The sequence below is a fragment of the Ursus arctos genome, unplaced genomic scaffold (genome assembly GCF_023065955.2).
Source record: "Ursus arctos isolate Adak ecotype North America unplaced genomic scaffold, UrsArc2.0 scaffold_21, whole genome shotgun sequence".
NCBI lineage: Eukaryota > Metazoa > Chordata > Mammalia > Carnivora > Ursidae > Ursus > Ursus arctos.
The window spans coordinates 43,798,222-43,817,925 of NW_026622886.1; the positions used below are offsets into that span (position 1 = coordinate 43,798,222).

The 19,704-nt window shown below is 40.3% G+C and overlaps 1 protein-coding gene across 2 annotated transcripts in view; it reads right to left on the reverse strand.

The window, feature by feature from the left end:
* XPOT (exportin for tRNA) overlaps positions 1–19,704 on the reverse strand; it is a 161,592-nt gene that overhangs the window by 135,906 nt on the left and 5,982 nt on the right. For both annotated transcript variants that reach the window (XM_048218192.2, XM_057316523.1), the window contains exon 2: positions 500–560. The gene's annotated coding sequence lies outside the window, so the exon portion shown is untranslated. The remainder of the gene's footprint in view (positions 1–499; positions 561–19,704) is intronic.

Below are 19,704 nucleotides of genomic sequence, written 5' to 3' on the forward strand. Positions count from 1 at the left end.
TGTATTCTCCTTTTGGATTTTTTTGGTGAGAACATTTAAGTTCTACCTTCCTAGCAAGTTCCAATGATATAACATGGTATTATCAACTAGAGTCACCATGTTATACATTAGATCCTCAAACTTTCTTCATCTTCCAACTAAAAGTTTGTACTCTTGAAAGTAGCAACCTCTCCCTAGTCCCCCTGTCCCCTAGCCCCAGGCAACCATTTTCTGATTCTATGAGCTCAACTTTTTGTTTTGTTTTAAATAAAGGGTTGTTTTAAGCTTCTAAGTTTTAGATTGGTTTATTTTTTAAATTAATTTTTCACACCCAAAGTATTTTGGTACTTTACAGAAACATTTTCAAATAGAATACATGATGCAGAGAAAAATTTAAATACAAATATCTAGGTAATAGGAACCCTACCCATTCTCACTAATCTTCAGTTGTTATTAATCATTAATTAATCTAACCCTTGTGCTTTACCAAAGTTCAACAGAAAAAAAAAATGAAACTCACCTTCACAGGAAAGACCCCATTTATGTTTCCAATGTTTCCTGTTTTCTTTTCCTTTCCTTACCTACAAGAATGATAGAGAAAAAAAAATTCGTATCACAGTATGATGCTGCTGGTGTGTATAAAAAACCCTTGACGACAGTTTCTCTGCTGGCCAGCTCCTAAGCCTCTCCCTCTCTCCCTGGAGGGGTTCATTAAATAGCAATAGATAAATGAAACAATCAAGAACACTTTCATTTATTTTAAATGTCAATGTCAGGGTAATTCCAAATTAAGTCATTCACCACAGTCAGGTACTCTGGCTGAAGTATTTCACTTGAACAAGAACACAGTATGTTCTTGCTGTTTTCTCCTACTTTGTTAAAATCATATAAATTTTCCCTTTTGTCACTATAAATGGATTCAATAATATTCCTAAGACTTCTTCTAGTCCCTTTAAAACAGGACCTCTATCTATTTGGACACAGCAGGGTCCACATCGGTACCGTCCCTCACTGGGGAAGGGCCCTCGGAATCTCACGTTAGTGCTGATGGTATGACATGCACCAGGTGGACTGAGAATGTGTCTTCCCTCCACCCTTCCTCGTCCAGCCAGTGCTCAGAGGGGCCTGGTGAGGTTTTCAAGCATGGAGGAGACAAGGTGTCTGAAGGTTTATTGATTAGATATCAGAGATTTCTGGCTTCTGGATTTGGCGAAACCTTGTGTCAAAGGATTTTCTTTTCCTTCCATTTTGTTCTAGTGTGCTTTCCCTTTCCTCTTGCTTTCTACTTGGAAGGTGATTCTGACCACGAAGAAATAAGAGGGGCTCTGGGTCAAAGAAGGCAAAAGGCAAAAAGGCAAAAGAAAAGGAAGCAAGATTATGTGCCCCAAGATTCTCGGAAGAGGCAAAGAGGATCTGTAAGTGTCCTTCTAGGTGGCCCTCTCTTCTGGAGGCCCCAGGAGAGGTGTGGGGTTTCACAGCCGAAGTTATGCCTATAAGTAAAGATGTTGGAATTGACCAAAGCACTAACTCACTTCCATCCTCTTTCGACTCCTGAAAGTGAAGGGGACAGAGGTGTAGCTGTATTGGCAGAGACTGTGGATACGGTGATCTGTTTGGCCAGCGAGGAGGGCAGTGGAGGAGGGAGAAGGAGGTTGTAGATCAAGTGGCACAGAGCCACTGTGGGGTTTTGTGGGCTATCCTGCAATAACCGCCATTGTTTATAACTTTGTTGCTACCGGGAAATTACTCTGTCTGCTGCACAGCTGACCTACAAACCTAGGTGAAAAGGAAACATAGAGGGAGTATTTTACTTCTATCAGCAACTACAACCACCAGAGGGCACAGTTGGGTTAGGAAGACAAAGAAAAGCAAAACTTCCCTCTAAGCAGGAGAATTGACTCTTAAACTTTTAAAATTCCCGTGGATGTTCAAAATTAAATTATTTTTTGTTGTCATGATTCTTTAATATGTACTAACATAAATCTATGAGTAGGAAAATTTATGCTCTTATTAAATCAACACAAATTTATGATTGAAAAGTTCATAAAATTAAATACGAATTAGTATTATATTAATGTAATGCACGCCGCTTTGCTGAAACTGCATCTCCTCTTGCAAAATGAATATGGTAGAATGTACAACACAGGCTCTTGAGTTTGGCATCCTGCTAGCACGTTTCACTCTTCTCTTTCAGAATTACTACATGTATTTACAGGCCATGCCGTCCTTTGACTTTGCTTGGCTTGAACACTTGCCTATCTGTAAGTGGAGTCTGCTTCTGTTCTCTTTTTGACCCGGGACAATTCAAGTTTTCCCACTTAGGGACAAACAATGGATCAGTGTAAACAATGCAAACACAGGCATCTCATTGGAATGAAAACCAAGCATTAAATTCTCTAAGAAACCCGCCAGACTTTCAAGTTGAAAACTAGTCCCCAGTCTGAAAGGGTGTCCTGTAGAGGTAAGGGACTCAAAGTGTTTCAAGACGGTGACTTAACATCATGGCTTCCCTGGGTGGTTTATGCCTTTTTCTTCCCAGTATCCCCTGTTTCATTTATAAAAGCGTCCTGGTTAGAAGCTAGTCCTGGCATGGAGTTTTAAGATCAGCAAAGACCCGTGCCTTAACAGTAGGAATTAGGAATGAAGACATTAAAGCCATATACAGCAGTTTCATAGGGCTTCTCCCAGAGGTTTATCTGGTCCAATATGAGTGAAGGTTTGGGGGTTAAACCAAACTTCAGACATGTTCTGATCTCCTTTTGTGACTCAGAGGCCTTAGGGGTTCCCACTACTCCTCACTCTTCCAAAACACCACCTCAAAAAGCGGGCCCTAAGAAAGGAAATAAAGTGAAAGATTTCATTGCAATTAGAATCCTCTGATATCTGAGAGCCCATAAGGTCATTTTAGGGTAGGAGGAGTGAAACTTCTCAAAGAGCCACATTTACTCAGAAAAACTGGAAGATGGGACAGGAGTTTTGTAACTGTATGACATAATTTGGCTAACGTCGTGCTTTGGGTTATACAAAATGACTCCTCATTGCCAAGTCTCAAGACTAAATTCAGTTGCCAGCGTGACTTCGGATAGATCAGTGTTAACAATAAGGACAAGGTGCCACAAAAGAGTGAATTTTAAGGAGCCAAGACACATTTCTCTAAAACACAGAGTCTGGTGAGTGTAAGAGTGTGTGTGTGTGTGTGTGTGTGTGTGTGTGTGTGTGTGTAGCAGACCAGATCCAAGAACTAAAGTGCTCCGCAGACTGAGGTTTGTTGAGATTGGTCCGTTGGAGCGACGCTGATGAGAGCATTCTGGCAAGCTGGCGTCCTCATTCCTTCAGAACGGGCCTGTCGCTAGCATTATTTCACACGTCATCAAGCCCCGCCGGCAGCGACGTGTCACAGGGGCCAGGAAAGGCAAAGGGGGAGAAGCCTCACCTGTACTCTGCCAGGGGTGTTTGATGTGGACAAAATGTCTTAAGGTTTAGGAGGTGCCACACGATTTTCAAGGATCTCGTCCCAAAGAGAAATCAATTCAACTCAATAAGCATCGTCTCTGAGTTACTTGGGTACTTAGGGCATACAAAAATAAATAAAACCGGGTGCCTGTTCTAATAAGCTAAGTTTTCTAAGCTAAATTATTTGAGTACAAGCTTCAAAATTTTTGCCATATCATCTGTATTTTTTATTTACTCGATATTTTTGCAACATCATTTTTTACTCAATAATTTTCTACTCTAATCTACCTACTTTAGCCATGTCCTAAAGGATATCTGGGAAATCATGGAGTTGTTCTAGATATATATATCTATATATCTATATATCTATATAGATCTATATAGATATATAGATATATAGATATATATATCTATATAGATCTATATAGATATATAGATATATAGATATATATATCTATATAGATCTATATAGATATATAGATATATATATATATTTTAAGATTTTATTTATTTATTTGACAGAGATAGAGACAGCCAGCAAGAGAGGGAACACAAGCAGGGGGAGTGGGAGAGGAAGAAGCAGGCTCCTAGCGGAGGAGCCTGACGTGGGGCTCGATCCCGGAACGCCGGGATCACGCCCTGAGCCGAAGGCAGGCGCTTAACCGCTGTGCCACCCAGGCGCCCCTAGATATATATTTTTAAACATTTGTGTGTATATCTATTTCTAATGTACATTTTTGAATAAACACAATTTTTAAATTTTTATATCTTTTTCTTAGACTACCTGAAATAATCTTTGTACCCCACTATGAGAATGACAATAGTAAGGAATGCTCAAAGAAAATATTTTACAAGGGCAGAACAGGTCAGATGATAGAGACACAAAGAAAGTGTTACAGGAGATCATAGGAGGAAGAGTTTAATTTTGGTTGGGTGCATCGCGAAGGCCTATTTAGAAGATTTTGTGTTTGAGGAGGTTTTAAAGATATCTAAGTCTGTGATAATTTTTTAACAGTACAGAACATGGAAAATGGTAAGATTTGACAAAGCTCGGTGGTTGGTAAGTGCACGGATATTCCTGTATTATTCTCTTTACTTCTCTGTATGCTTGAAACATTTCACAGTAACAATGTGTCTAGGATTTGGAGAAGAGAAAAGCATTCCACTTAGAAGAGAAAGTGTAAATTCCACATAGAAGAGAAAGTGTAAATGAAAGCACAGAATCCTGGGGGAGCCTGGGTAGCTCAGTTGGTCAAGCGTCCGACTTTTGGGCTCGGCTCAGGTCTTTTTTTTTGTTTTGTTTTGTTTTGAAGATTTTATTTATTTATTTGACAGAGAGAGAGACAGCCAGCGAGAGAGGGAACACAAGCAGGGGAAGTGGGAGAGGAAGAAGCAGGCTCCCAGCAGAGGAGTCTGATGCGGGGCTCGATCCCAGGATCCTGGGATCACGCCCTGAGCCGAAGGCAGACGCTTAATGACTGAGCCACCCAGGCGCCCCTCAGCTCAGGTCTTGATCTCAGGTCCTGAGTTGGGCTCCACACCCAACTTTAAAAAAAAAAAAAAAAAAAAAAGCAAGCACAGAATCCTGAAATTCTGGCTGGGTGGTTTAGTCAAAGGTCTAGTCAAAGGTGAGTGTTGGGGTCCCAGGGTGGCTCTGTCGGTTATGCAACTGACTCTTGGTTTCAGCTCAGGTCATGAGGAGACCCAAGTTGGGCTCCTAGCTCGGCAGGGAGTTGGCTTGTCCTCTCCCTCTGCCTCCCCCGTGCCCCCCCCATGTGCATGCATGGTTTCTCTCTCTCTCATAAATAAATAAATCTTTAAAAAAAGGAAAGGTGAGTGCTGGAAAATTAAGATGCTGTCAGACCATGCAGGACTCTGTTTAAATGGTCCTAAGAGTCTGCGGGTGTGGGAAACCCTTAGAGGACCCTGATAAACAATGTATGATCAGAGCGGCAGATTAAGAAAAGAATTCTAGGAGAAATTTATAAGATGGGGAGAGCCCAGATTTGGAACGATCTTATAATAAGGATTCAGGTAAAAATACGGTGGTCTACCTAAGTTCCATAATATCCTGATTTTTTTCCTTATTCTGCCAGTTTGCATTCTGTTTTTACTAAGGAAAAAAAAATCCAGGGTTTCTGGCTGGTTCAGTTCATAGAGCATGTGACTCTAGATCTCAGGATTGTGAGTTTTTGAGCCCAATGTTGGGTGTGGAGCCTACCTGAAAGAAAAAGAGAGAGAGAGAGAGAGAAAGAGAAAAAAAATTCATTCCCACTGGGCAGTCATATTTCCTCCTTCTTACCCCAGACCCTGTGGTCTCATCCAACTATACTGAAGACCAGGGGTTTGTAAACTTTCTCTGTAAATGGTCAGGTAGTAAATATTTTAGGCTTTGTAGGCCACACAGTCATAGTTCTAACTACTTAACTCCACTGTAGTGAGAAAAGCAGCCACAGACTATACATAATGAGTGGGTGTGGCTATATTCCAACAAAACTATTTATAGAGACTGAAATTGAAATTTCAGATAATTTTCATGTATCATGAAATATTTTTCTTAACGTGTAAAAGAATGTAAAAACCATTCTTAGTTTTTAGACTATAGAAAAACTGGCTTCAGATTGGAGAAATGAAAAATAAAACCACAATGAGATACCATTTCTCACCCCCTAGATGGCTTTATAAAAAAGATAATAGCAATTCTTGGCAAAATCGGAACCCTCACACATTACTGGTGAGAATGTAAAAAAAAAATCACAGTGGCCTTGGAAAACAGTCTGGCAGCTCCTTGAAAGGTTAAACATAGTTACCCTATGATCCAGCAATTCCTCTAGGTATATACCCAAGAGAAATGAAAACATATATCCACACAAAACATTATCCACAAATGTTCGTGGCAGCATTACTCATAACCAAAATGTACTCATCCATATAATAAATCATTTGGTAAGAAAAAGAAATGACGAATTGACGTGCTACAACATGGCTGAATCCTGAAAACCTGCTAAGTGAAGGAAACCAGTCCTAAAGGACCACATATTGTATGATTTCATTTACACGAAATGTCAGAACTGGCAAATCTATAAAGAAAAAGTAGATTAGTGATTAATTACAGTTGGGGGGACAGGAGAAGTGACTGCTTATGAGTGTGGGATTTTGGGGGGTATGATAACAATGTTACAAAATTAATTGTGGTGATGGTAGCACAACTCAGTAAATATGCTAAAAACCAATGAACTGTATACTTTAAAAGGGGGAATTGTATGGTGTGTGAATGGTATCTCAATAAAGCTGTTAAAGAATAAATATGAACAGGCTACAGGCTACTTGGTCCTGCAAGTGGTAGTTTTGCCAGCCTCTGCTGTAGATGCCAGATAAACCAGTTCCTCTCAGAAGCTTACTAGTGGATTCAGCTATTCAAAGTTGGGAAATTCAGTTGAGAAGAGCTGGAAGATGACTCTAGTCAGACGGGCCTTTGTTGTTGGGACTTGCTGATGAGGGGGTCTAGATGTCTTATAGATGTGTGAGGTAAGCAATGATAAACTCCCGTTGACCTGGTGGTTTGTAATTAAAGCCAGGAACTCAGGCCACATGCTCAGACACACTCAGACGCATGTTATTTCCAGTACTGGGTTCTTGCACAAACACTAGGCTGTGAAGACCTTCACTTGGTCCTAGCCAAGCTTCCCAGGGAAGCAATCATTTTGTCTATTTCTCTTCTTTTAGACCAACTGGCTAGCTAGCTGAAATTCTTCAATCAAAATTTTTCTTTTTCTTACTTAAAAAAATTTTTTTTAAAAAAGGGGAGCCTGGCTGGCTCTGTCAGTGGGGCATGTGACTCTTGATCTTGGGGTTGTGAGTACAAGCCCCATGTTGGGTATAGAGATTACTCAAAAATACAATCTTAAAAAAGGAAAAAGTAAAATAGAATAGAATAAAATAAAATAATACAATAGAATAAAATAAAAACCGGTGAAAGCTTGGCTGGAGGAGCACTTATTCTAGGAATAATGCTTTTAAGAGCCTAGGAAAATTGTTATCCAGGACTGCTACCCATGCACTGGTCAGAATAAAGACTGTCTCAAATTTTGTAAAGGACAATCTTATCCACCTCTTTATATCTTTTCTCTTAAATCCTTAGAATCTCCCAAATGAGATATTACAAACCTTCTAGGAAGGCTAAAATTTGTAGGAAACAAAGCACATAGCAGGGTTTCTGCTTTCAAGAGGTTAGTTTCTCAAATGACTTCCAGGCTCAATTCTGAGATAATTTGTGCTCCATTTCCTCTCTCTTCATGCCTTGCAGGTGGTGATAGCTAATTTAAAAAAAAAAAAAATGGAAGAGAATCTTTGGTTTTATCATTATGTGTCAAGAAGAGGTCATCTGTAGAAAGAAATGTTTAATATTATGCAGAAAGCACAGCCCTAAGACTCTACAAAGACGTTTGTCTCAGACGCAAGTGGATGAACGGATGGAACCGCCACCTTTTAGTAATGTAGGCAAGAACGAAGGCATGAATGATCGGAGGGGTTAAGAATTTAATGATATATACACACTTAAGGAAAAAATGCTCGGAAGATCTTCTTGGAGGAGCACAAGATATGAATTTAAATGATGCTGATGATGTCACTAAGAGAATCAAACAAGTCCATGATCATTAAAAACATAAAGGAAGAGTGTAATGAATACTTCAATCTCCTACAGAATTAACTAGAAAGAAAATGTTGACAGAGACGTTTTCAATCTAGTTCTGGAGCTCAAATAATGTTAATATAGGAGAACGACATTCTTATTTTATTAAGAAAAATGATTAAAAAAATGTTGCTGGAGTTCCTAGTATCGCATTAGCAAAATTGATTACTAGAATTATTTCAGCAACTAGTTACTGAGTATCAACTACGTGCTAGTCACTGTCAAGAAAAAGAAGACCCAGTGCCCATCTTCGAGAAGCTTACTATATAGCAAGGGGATAAGTTAACCACAGAAATAATTATAACATAAGGTGGTTGATAATAAATGACCAGGAGGTTTGAAGTTTTATAAGTTATCAGGAGAAAAAGCTTTCTCTTACTGAAATAATCAGTAAAATTTTCATGAAGGAAGTGGCATTTGAGATGAGAAAAAGTAACATTTTCATAGTCTGGGATCTGAGAGAACAGCATTCTAGGTGGTGGTAAGGCAACAACGAAGCACAGAAGTGGAAAAGCAGGAGGTTTTTGGCAAACAGAACAGCCATTTTGCCAGAGTGTAAACTACTATATACAAATATATTTTATCTTATTTTATATTATTTATTGATTTTTTTGAAGATTTTATTTATATATTTGACAGAGAGAGAGGGAGCACATGTGGTGGGGGAGGGGCAGAGGGAGCGAGAAGCAGATTCCCTGCTGAGCAAGGAGCCTGATGTAGAACTTGACCTCAGGACCCTGGATCATAACCTGAGCTGAAGGCAGATGCTTAACTGACTGAACCAGCCAGGCGCCCCAATAGATATATTTTTAGAAGGAAGACAGTAGGAAATACAACTGGAAAAGTAGGTAGGGGTCAGACTATGATGAGCTTTTCATTTATTCACTCATTCATTCATTCAACAAACATTCACTGAGCACCTGTGCCTAGCATTGTGCTAAACACATTGGCAAACACATTCAAGATGCTATAACCACATCAACTGTGTATTTGTTGACGTTCACAACTAGAAGCCTAACCATTCCTTTGATAAAATGAAGTCACATTATTTGCTCCCCAAATTTCATACGGAGGTTTATCAACAGTGGTGGTCTGCATCTATACAAAGAGAAATGCCTTTCTCTCTGTCTCACAGGGGTTCAAAAGTAAGTTTGAGGAAGAAAGGAACACATTTGCAACCAATTACGCTTTCAAGTTACACTCTAGTTTCAAGGAACTGGGTCAAATTCCTTAGCAGGTTTGGAAGGATTTAACCTGTTCCTCTCTGAGAACAGTGACTGCTGTAGCTTGTTCCACCGGGGCAGCTCCTGCTCAGATAGCCCCAGAGAGGCTGACAGCATTAGGACCACCACGCCTCTGTGGCTGACCCACCACACTGGTCAGATTTGGGCTTTACCAACAGGAAGCTACTGCTAAGGAATTCGAAAGACAAATTCTTGCAGCTGAGCTCAGTCTTGAACACGGTGAGAATATCAATCTGTAAGCTGAAGGTGGCGTGCTCTGAGGATCTGTTGAAACTGTAGGAACTCAGATTGTAAAGCAGCAACCATGGGCACGCTGGCTGTTAAAATAAAGAGGGTGTGTCTACGTTGAAATACTTTTAAAAGAAAATGTGAAATAACAAAGGTTAAGACTAGAGATGGAAGTAAGTGCAATGCAGAGCAATTATACAGATGACAATGAAAACGAAATGTAAGAATGTGGTAGAGAAAAGGCTCTAGTAAAGGTTATCATTAGCTCCAGGGACTATAATAAGGAGACTTCCCAGGCTGAGTGTGAATTGGGTGTAAGGTGGGGTTAGGGGCTTAAAAAGCTTTCTCAGTTTGAAGCCAGAATCAGTGGAACTCCTTGTCCTCGGGGTATTCACCCAGGCCTGATATTAAACACGGCAGGAAATGCTGCCAAAGTTGTGTTTGTTCTCGGGAAACAGTGCTGCATGCAAGTCCTACACAAAACTTCCAGGCCTTGTACGGCCTCACGTTTCTACCTACACTTTCCTACTTTCCACTCTCATGTTAGTCTTCCAATAATTCAGTATCTGAGAATACCTCAACACTGTCCTTTCACCCCCTCAACCTGAAATCCATGTTGGGCCAGTGGAATCAAGAAAATGGCCTAGTTTTGATCCCCCTGACAAATGCAGGGGCCATTTTTAAATTCAAATTTCTGGCCGGTTGACACTCCGCAGAGATTGGAAAGGAAGACATAGCAGAAACACCTTTCATTTAATTCAGCCAATCAGTGTATATGTTGAGTGCTTAATATATTCCTAGCATTGTGCCTGATGCTATTAGGGAGAGAAGTGTCAGAGGCTAATAGTCAGGAATACAGGATCAGCACAATTAAATAAAGAAGGTACACACAGGACGTGATTAGCTGTTATCTCTCCCCTTTGTATGTCCTGTGCTAAGAAGGCGCCCTTGTCAAAATGCCTTGCTACCATGGTGACAGTTACTAAGAAAAGCACAGATCCACATCTGAACTGCTTAGAGAGTTCTATTTGTTGCTATTATTGTTTTTACACATGTAGTTTCTCCAGTCGGATGAATGGTTCTTAATGGTGGTCTCCAATTTTCTCTATGGATTCTCTATATTTGAGTCTTTCTTTCAAGTCTGTATTCTTTCCTTGAAGAAAACTGAACCAAAAGCACATCGACCCATTTGTGCTGACGTTGCATAGTTTGGGAGTTTCCCCCCTACTTTGGATCAGGCTTTAACCCTTCATGCATTGTTTGGAATGACCTCAGGTGTCCCAGGCTTCTAAGTTCATCCAATCTGTTATTATACAAGTATATTCCTCAAGATTAAGAAAAAATCCTGATCATGTCTTACTGTGGTTCCTGTCTTCTCTGTGTCCCACTTCATCCTGGCTGTGACCATGGTCCCCTCCTCATTTATTCCCCAAGCACCATTATATACACATGACTGTTTACAACAGACTTTTAACGGAAGTCGGGGAATAACAGAGGAGGTAGTATAATACAGCACAGGACAGGAAATGTAAGTACCTAAAAGTTCTTTGGCCCATTTTCAACACAAGGAATTTCTGTTTTTTTCTTCTCCAGGCCTCTTGCTGACATTTTGCTCAGACTTCCTTCTCCATCTCTTTCCTGAGCTCTTCAGGTTCGATCTCTGAAATTCTATTATTCTGAGCAATGTAATTCTCATTGTCAAACCTCCTTCCACATGAACTGACCACCCCAAAAGGCCAACCTTTTATTTTCCTTCTCAAGCAAAAGCTCCATTTACCCAAAAAGTGAATTTTGCCATTCCCCTAGAATGTAAGATAGCAGCTAAAAATAACTATTTTAAAAGTTACTTATTATCTTTCCCTGTTCACATGCTTTCTGACTTAACTCTCCCATTTGATCTGTATTTAAGGTACTGTTTTTCTTTTTCTTTTTCTTTTTTTTTTAAAGATTTTATTTATTTATTCGACAGAGATAGAGACAGCCAGCGAGAGAGGGAACACAAGCAGGGGGAGTGGGAGAGGAAGAAGCAGGCTCATAGCGGAGGAGCCTGATGTGGGGCTCGATCCCAGAACGCTGGGATCACGCCCTGAGCTGAAGGCAGATGCTTAACCGCTGTGCCACCCAGGCGTCCCAAGGTACTGTTTTTCTTGAGACTATCTGAAGGACAGATGTAAAGTCAAAGTTTCAGAATCATTTTGCACTGTGCATAAGCCATTCATAGGTTTGGGAGGATTCTAGTTCTTTTTTTTTTTTTTTAACTTCATTTTCTAATAAGTAATTCCTCAAAGATTCAGAAAAGCTATGGAATTATTTGTGAGTTTCTGATTGTCCTATAAGAGATAGGGCAAAAAACAAAAATGGACTCCCTGTAGAAAACACCGAACCACGTCTGGCATTATCCACAGGCCAGGAATTAGGCACCCAGCACAATTTTCTTTTTTTTTTTTTTTATAATGATTTTTTATTATATTATGTTAGTCACCATACAGTACATCCCTGGTTTCCAATGTAAGGCTCGATGATTCATTAGTTGTGTATAACACCCAGTGCACCATGCAATACGTGCCCTCCTTACTACCCATCACCAGCCTATCCCATTCCCCCACCCCCAGCACAATTTTCATAAAAGAAACCTTTCTGTGCTCAGTCACAGGAGGAGATGCTTAGGCAGTGACCACAACTTTGCTTTAAGGATAGGAATCTTATCTCTGACTACAGGAAAGTTTCCAAAGGTGCTGAGTACGGATATCTCCAAGGTAGCCCTGAGTTACATTTGAATGTCATCTCCAAAGGAAGGTAACACATGATGATAAGTACGGTTTCTTGTGAAGATGGATATATCCCCTCAGATCTCAATTCTTGTATCTCCATATACACCTCTATGAAGCTGTTATGTTCTATGCTGAGCACTGGACTAGGTATCATGAAGATGTGAGAAAGCAATACAACAAAATCGAGATCCTACAGGAACTCAGAATTCAGGGGGTAAGAAAAGTCTTACTATACAGAAGTAAAAATTATGGAATGAAAAACAAAGTAGAATTGATTCAGAGTTCTGGAATTTTAGAACCAGAAGTATTTTAAAAATCATTCATTGATTTGTAGCAAAGAAAACTGGAGCTCAGAAGGGTTCGTAGTTTGCCTGAAGTCACACAGCAAATTAGTGGCAGAGCCCACAGATATCAAGAGGTTTGTCCACCTTAACACATGTAACAACTATTAAGCATCAATTCTATGCAAGGAAATATACTGCTTAAGATAACACATGTAAAATGCCGAGCACAGAGGTGCCTGGGTGGCTCGATCAGGTGACTGTCCAACTCCTGATTTCGGTTCAGGTCACGATCTCAGGGTCGTGGGACTGAGCTTTGCATCAAGCTTCGCACCTGGAGGAGGGTCTGCTTGAGATTCTTTCCCTCTGCCCCTCTCCCTATTCACACTTGCTCTCTCGCTCTCTCTAAAAATAAATAAATAAAAATTTAAAATGCCTAGCACGATGTCTGGAACCATCAGCTGTCACTGTTTCACAATCATATCATCATCATCATCATCATGGCTAAGAATACAGATTTTGGTATTAGCCAGACCCTGATGTGAGTCCCACTTCTGCCACTTGGTGTAACTGTAGATAACCTACTTACCTTGCCTAAGCCCCAATTTTTTTCATCCATAAAATGGGAATAAAAATAGCGTCTAATAGAATACTTGTGAGGATTATACATACACTCACTTGAGTGTTTATACGTAAACACATATGTTAAAACTGTTCAAACATTAGCTGTTCCATAGTATTTATTAACCTGCATAAGTACAAAGAGTCAAATAAGAATACAGACACATAGAGCATTGGTGGAATTTCTCTTTGCTCAGCCTAAGTGAAAGAACGTTAGCACGTACTAAGCCTTTCGCTGTATACGGATACCAGCACACAAGAATAAGGAACGACAAAAACAGGAGAAGAGATGTTATTTGCGATGTTATCATATAGAAACGATTATTCTCAACAAATATACACGAATTACCTACACAGTAATAAGACTGAGTTTGTGCTTTCAAGGAGCTTGGAATTAGCGGAGGAAGAAACCAGACTATTACGATACGGAGTGGCACATACACAGCAGAGCTGGCCTCAGAGCTACAGAGGCTCACGAAAGGGCGTCCTGTCTCGTAATGGTGAAGGTAGGGAAGGGAGTCTCAGACAAGGTTTCTCCAATAAAAGAATAAAGAGTTGGCCAAAGATGAGAATAAGGAGTTGGCCAAAGATGAGAGTTGGGAAGAGTCTAAAGCCACAAACCAGCTGTGGTGGGGGTTCTGAACTGGCTCTCGGCATCCACTCCAAAGGTCTAGGTGTGTCTTCGGATCCTGCAGGGGTTAAGGAGGGAAAAACCGCATTTCCCCCATCTCCCTGCAGCGAGGGTTCTGCGTTAGCCTATTAGAAGCACTGGAAAGGTGGACCCAAGGCTGGAGTCATGTGCTTTGTTTCTGCTGCACACTCCCTGGTGGGCCCATCGGGCTTTTCTGTAGCATTATTTCAGGGTCTAGGTACTAACTCCACGGGTGTTGAGAGGTAGTGACAGGGGCAGCAGTGCTTCCTGACCTTGGGTCACAGCTACGGTGGCATGTCTTTGAACTCTATAGCACCAGTGGAGTCCACGGATGGAGCCTTTCTGATCACTGCAGAGGTAGCAGCTTCCCCCGTAGGCCAGAACGTGTCATAGGAATCACTCCTGGAGACCCCCTAAGGGACCCAACCGCCCCATCCAATGATTTGCTAAGCTCCTGATTTCCTGTATTAAATCCCTTTTTGCTTAAAATGGTGTGGGTGGTTCCTATTTCTTGCACCTAACACACCAACAAAACACAAAAATGTAAAACGGGCCATGAATAATATAGCTTGCGGGGATTAGTAAACTTCTTTTTAATGGGCCAAGATACACACACACAGACATATATATATATACGTATATATATACACATATGTATTTTAAAAACCTTTTACTTATTGTTTTAAAAGATTTTATTTATTTATTTGTCAGAGAGAGAGGGAGACTGTACAAGCAGGGGGAGCAGCAGAGGGAGAGGGAGAAGCAGGCTCCCCGCTGAGTAAGGAGCCCAATGTGGGACTCAAACCCAGGACGGACCCTGGGATCATGACCTGAGCCGAAGGCAGATGCTTAACTGACTGAGCCACCCAGGCATCCCCAAGATAGTAAATATTTTAAGCACTGTGGGCCACTCATGATCTTCACCTCCCCTTCCTCCCCCTCCTTAGTGCTAAGTATCTTCAAATTGTTGTGCAACTATCTCCAGAACATTTTCATTTTGCAAAACTGAAATTCTACACTTTTTTTTTTTTTTTTGACAGAGATAGAGACAGCCAGCGAGAGAGGGAACACAAGCAGGGGGGGTGGGAGAGGAAGAAGCAGGCTCACAGCAGAGGAGCCTGATGTGGGGCTTGATCCCATAACGCCGGGATCACGCCCTGAGCTAAAGGCAGACGCTTAACCGCTGTGCCACCCAGGCGCCCCTGAAATTCTACACTTCTTAAATAGTCATTCCCCATTCCGTCTCCCCTTCCCCTCCTCTCTTGGCCCAACCACCATGCTATTCTCTGTCTCTACAAATTTGACTACTCTGGATACCTCATGTAAGTGGAATCACACGGGATCTGATTTTTTGTGACTGGCTCATGTCACCTAGCGTAATGTCCGCAAATCCATGCTGTAGCATGTGACAGGATTTCCTTCCTTCCTTTGTAAGGCTGAATAATATTCCATTGTATGGATATGACACATTTTGTTTATCCGTTTCTCTGTTTACGGACATTTGGGTTGCTCCCACCTCTTGGCTACTGTGACTAGTGCTGCTATAAAAACGGGTACGCAGATATCTCTTCAAGATCTTGCTTTCAATTCTTTTGGATACACACCCACAGGTGGGATTGCTGGGTCATATGGTAATGCTAATTTTTAACTTTCTGAGGAACCACCACACAGTTTTCCATAGGGGCGCACTGCTGTACATTCCTACCAGGGGTGCAAAAGGGTTCCAATTTCTCCACATTCTTGTTAACACTTGTTATTTTCTGATTTTTTGATAGTAGGTATCCTAATGAGTACGAGGTGACATTTCACTGTGGTTTTGATTAGTGATACTGAACATTGTTTCATATGCTTGTTGCCCATTTGTATATCTTCTTTGCCCATTTTGAAATTGGGACATATGGGGTGTCTGGCTTAGTTGGTAGAGTATGTGACTCTTGATCTCAAGGTCATGAGTTCAATGCCCACATTGTGTGTGAAGCCTACCTAAAGTTAAAAAAAATAAAAATAAAAATAAATTTTAAAAAGGAAGAAATAAAATTGGGATATACATTTTTTGTTGCTGTGCCGTAGGACTCCTTTATATAATGTGGGTATTACACCCTTATCAGATATATGATTTCCTTAGGTTGCTTTTTCACTCTGTTGCTTATGCCAGTTCAGTTTCAGTCTATGCTCATGAATGGCAGTACAGTCTGCAGCAACTTGCAAGCAGTCTGGCCAGATCTGGAGCGATCTTCCATCCTAAAGACACTAATGGGAATGAGCCAGGACATCTTTAACTTGGGATACTTCAGGTCTTAGATACTCTGGTTCACTACGATATCAAAAAGCAACTTCATGCCTTTACTTTGAACCAGAACCAGACAACTTGAGGTTTCTGGGGCTGCAGAATTAGAAACAGCCTCAAGACTGTGTGAGTAAGTGGGAGTCATGGAAATAGACTTACCAGATTCAGGTTTTGCATTGTCAAGTGCCTGCCACTAGAAAGCTGAAATCAAACACAATTTCAATATCTATTTTGCAATTTAACACTGCTCTTTTTACTTCAAATGGTAGCTCAGTTCAGCTCCTTTGATTCTCCATGTTTATTCTGAGATGATAAAATATCCTAACTCTAAAAATATTAATGATTTCCACTCTAATATATGGAGAGTTAATTCATGACTTAGTCTAAAATGCTCCCCAGTTCACACAATACTTGCTCCAAAAACCTTGCTGATTCTGTATTAGTGGATACGAACACCATGGCATAGTGCGTTTGCTAAAATATCCTATTTGAAGAGATAAATTTCTGATGTATAAAAGGTCTATCTCCTCTCCTAAATATTATTGTCCTTTGGAAAAATTTAGGAAGCCTATGTATGCTATTTTTCTGGTCTCCACAAAAAGAAAGTGGGAAGGTTAAGGACAGAGCTGCATATGGTCAAGAAGAAGAAACGTTGTAAATGTAGGATCCTAATTCTCTTCCTGATTTTTAAGTTAAGTTGTTGCTATTCAAGTATTTACCCACAATGTTCATCACTGCATTACTTCTAATCATGAACGTCAGGAACAGTGATGTTTATAAATAATTTTAGCTGTAAGTAATAGAAAATCCAAATACAAGTAGGTTAAAAAAAAAGTTACCTTTCTCATCATAACAAAAATTCCAAAGACAGGTCATTGCTGGCATTAGTTTAAATGTTCAGTTTTCTCAAGTCAAAAGCCTTGAATTTTCTTGACTTTTCCCTCATGGATGAAAAATGGTTACTACAGCTCTAGACGTCTCACTGCTCACAAAGCAGAAAGAATAGGCAAGAAATGGTACCAGTTTTGGCTGTCCCATTTTATTTGGAAGGCAATACATGTATGCCTCCCTTTCCCGAACTTTCCCCTCAACCTCAGTAATCTTCAGCTTACTTTCTGATGGTTGGAACTGATACCAGCCCTCTGTGTAAGTAAGATGAAGAAAACAAAATATATGGGAATATTTGGTTTTCCTATCTTATAGGAAGGTCAATAGGAAAACTCAGAATCGGTGTTGGCCTGCTGAGTTACAGGGTCTGCCACAGGAGACCCTAATTTAGTGAAAGCCAGGAAACACCAAAACATCTGAGAATACAGATGACTGTATTCTGTATTCTGACTATGATGTGCCATACGAATTCCAAGTGGCCGTTAAAAACTGTGGTACAGGGACGCCTGGGTGGCTCAGTCGTTAAGCGTCTGCCTTCGGCTCAGGACGTGATCCCAGAGTCCTGGGATCGAGCCCCGCATTGGGCTCCCTGCTCCACTGGGAAGCCTGCTTCTCCCTCTCCCACTCCCCCTGCTTGTGTTCCCTCTCTTGCTGGCTGTCTCTCTCTCTGTCAAATAAATAAAATCTTAAAAACAAAACAAAACAAAACTGTGGTACAGAAGGACGCCTGGCTGGTTCCGTCGGAAGAGCTTGTGACTCTTCATCTTGGGGTTGTGAGTTCGAGCTCCACATTGTATAGAGATTAAATAAATAAGACTTAGAAAAAATTGTGGTACAGAAAAATACCTAGGTACATGCAAAATTATTCATAAAATGTTACCAACTAAAAAATTAATATATAAAATAATAGATAAGAAAACATCAAATTTGTTGGGGTGAAAAAAGTTTAGACAGATTTTACAGACTTACACAGACATCTGCAAAAAGAAAAAAACCTGGAACTCATATTCTGAAAATACTGACGTAGGCTGGGTTTTCTAGGAAAGAGACTGTGAGGCAGGGATTTGCATGCAGGTGGTTTACTCAAGAGCGCTCTCAGGAACAGCACCTAGGAGGGAAGCAGGACTGGGCGGAGGAAGGTGAAAGGCAGGACACAGATGCTTTAACTGGTCCCCGGGGAAATTCTAAAGCTTAATGTCCCAGATCGTTACAATTGAGGGACTGTGCCTTATACCTCCACAACTGACCAATCATTACCTTTGAGCTGCCCCAGGGGAGTGAACATGACCTAGGATGAGGCAGTTTCCTTCACAGAAGGCAATTTTGGAGAGAAATGCAACAGTGAGTCATCAGCAGCCAACACTCCTGGCAGCGACATCTTGGGATCTGGGCAGCTCACTACAGCAGCCATCAGAAATGTCAACAACGATTATCTCTGGGTTTGCGGATTAAGATTGGTTTTCTCTCTCTCTCTTTTTTTATGTTTTCCAAATTTTCTACAACAAACATAGTATTGTCCTAAGGATTAAATGAGTTAATTCACATGAAGCACTTAGCACGATTCCTGGAATGCATTCAGCACTCAATAAATTTAGTTATAATTGTTTTTTATTTAGAAATATATACATAGAACACATTATAAAGAGAAAGCATAAATGTGAATGTTGTCAAGAATAAAGTATGAAATAGGATTAAAATAATAATAGACCTTGTCAGTCAATTTTGGCTTATTTTGTTTCATCCGTGAAATTCTTTCTATTGCTTCTTTCCAGCATTGTCCCACTGAACTTTTCATAATGATGGAAATTTTGGTATCAGTCCCATCCAGTATGGTAGCCACTAGGCGTGGGTGGCTACTGAGCGTTTTCAATGTGGCTAATGCAAAGAACCAAATTCCAAATTTTATTTAGTTTCAATTAATTTAAATATAAATAGTCACATATTACTAGTGGCTATCAAATACGGGACAATGCAGCTCTATACCAATACTAGTCAACGGTTATTTAGAGAACAGATCTGAAATCTTTAAGCTTGGATTAGTTTCTCATCACCCTGTATAGTCTTCTAATCTTGATTTCAAAGTCATACTATATTTAGATGTGTAGAAAAACCAAATGGTAAGAGTTAATTGTAACAAAAAGTGGCCCGTGTTCTTTGTGTGTGGGGGGTGTTTGTTTGTTTTTTTTGTCAGACTTTTTTTTTTTTTTTTAAGTCATCTCTCCACCCAACATGGCACCTGAACTCACAACCCTGAGGTCAAGAGCTGCATGTTCTTCCAACTGAGCCAGCCAGGTATCCCTCATCAGGCTTTTTTTTTTTTTTTTTTTTACAAACAGAAAGGAAGGTAATTTAGTTGAAAGGTGCTAACTTTTTTCATGACACATCTCCAAAGGCAAGAGAAACAAAAGAAAAAATGAACTTGTGGGACTTCATCAAGATCAAAAGCTTCTGCACAGCCAAGGAAACAGTCAAAAAAACTAAGAGGCAGCCCACGGAATGGGAGAAGATATCTGCAAATGACACTACAGATAAAAGGCTGGTATCCAAGATCTACAAAGAACTTCTCAAACTCAATACACGAGAAACAAATAATCAAATCAAAAAATG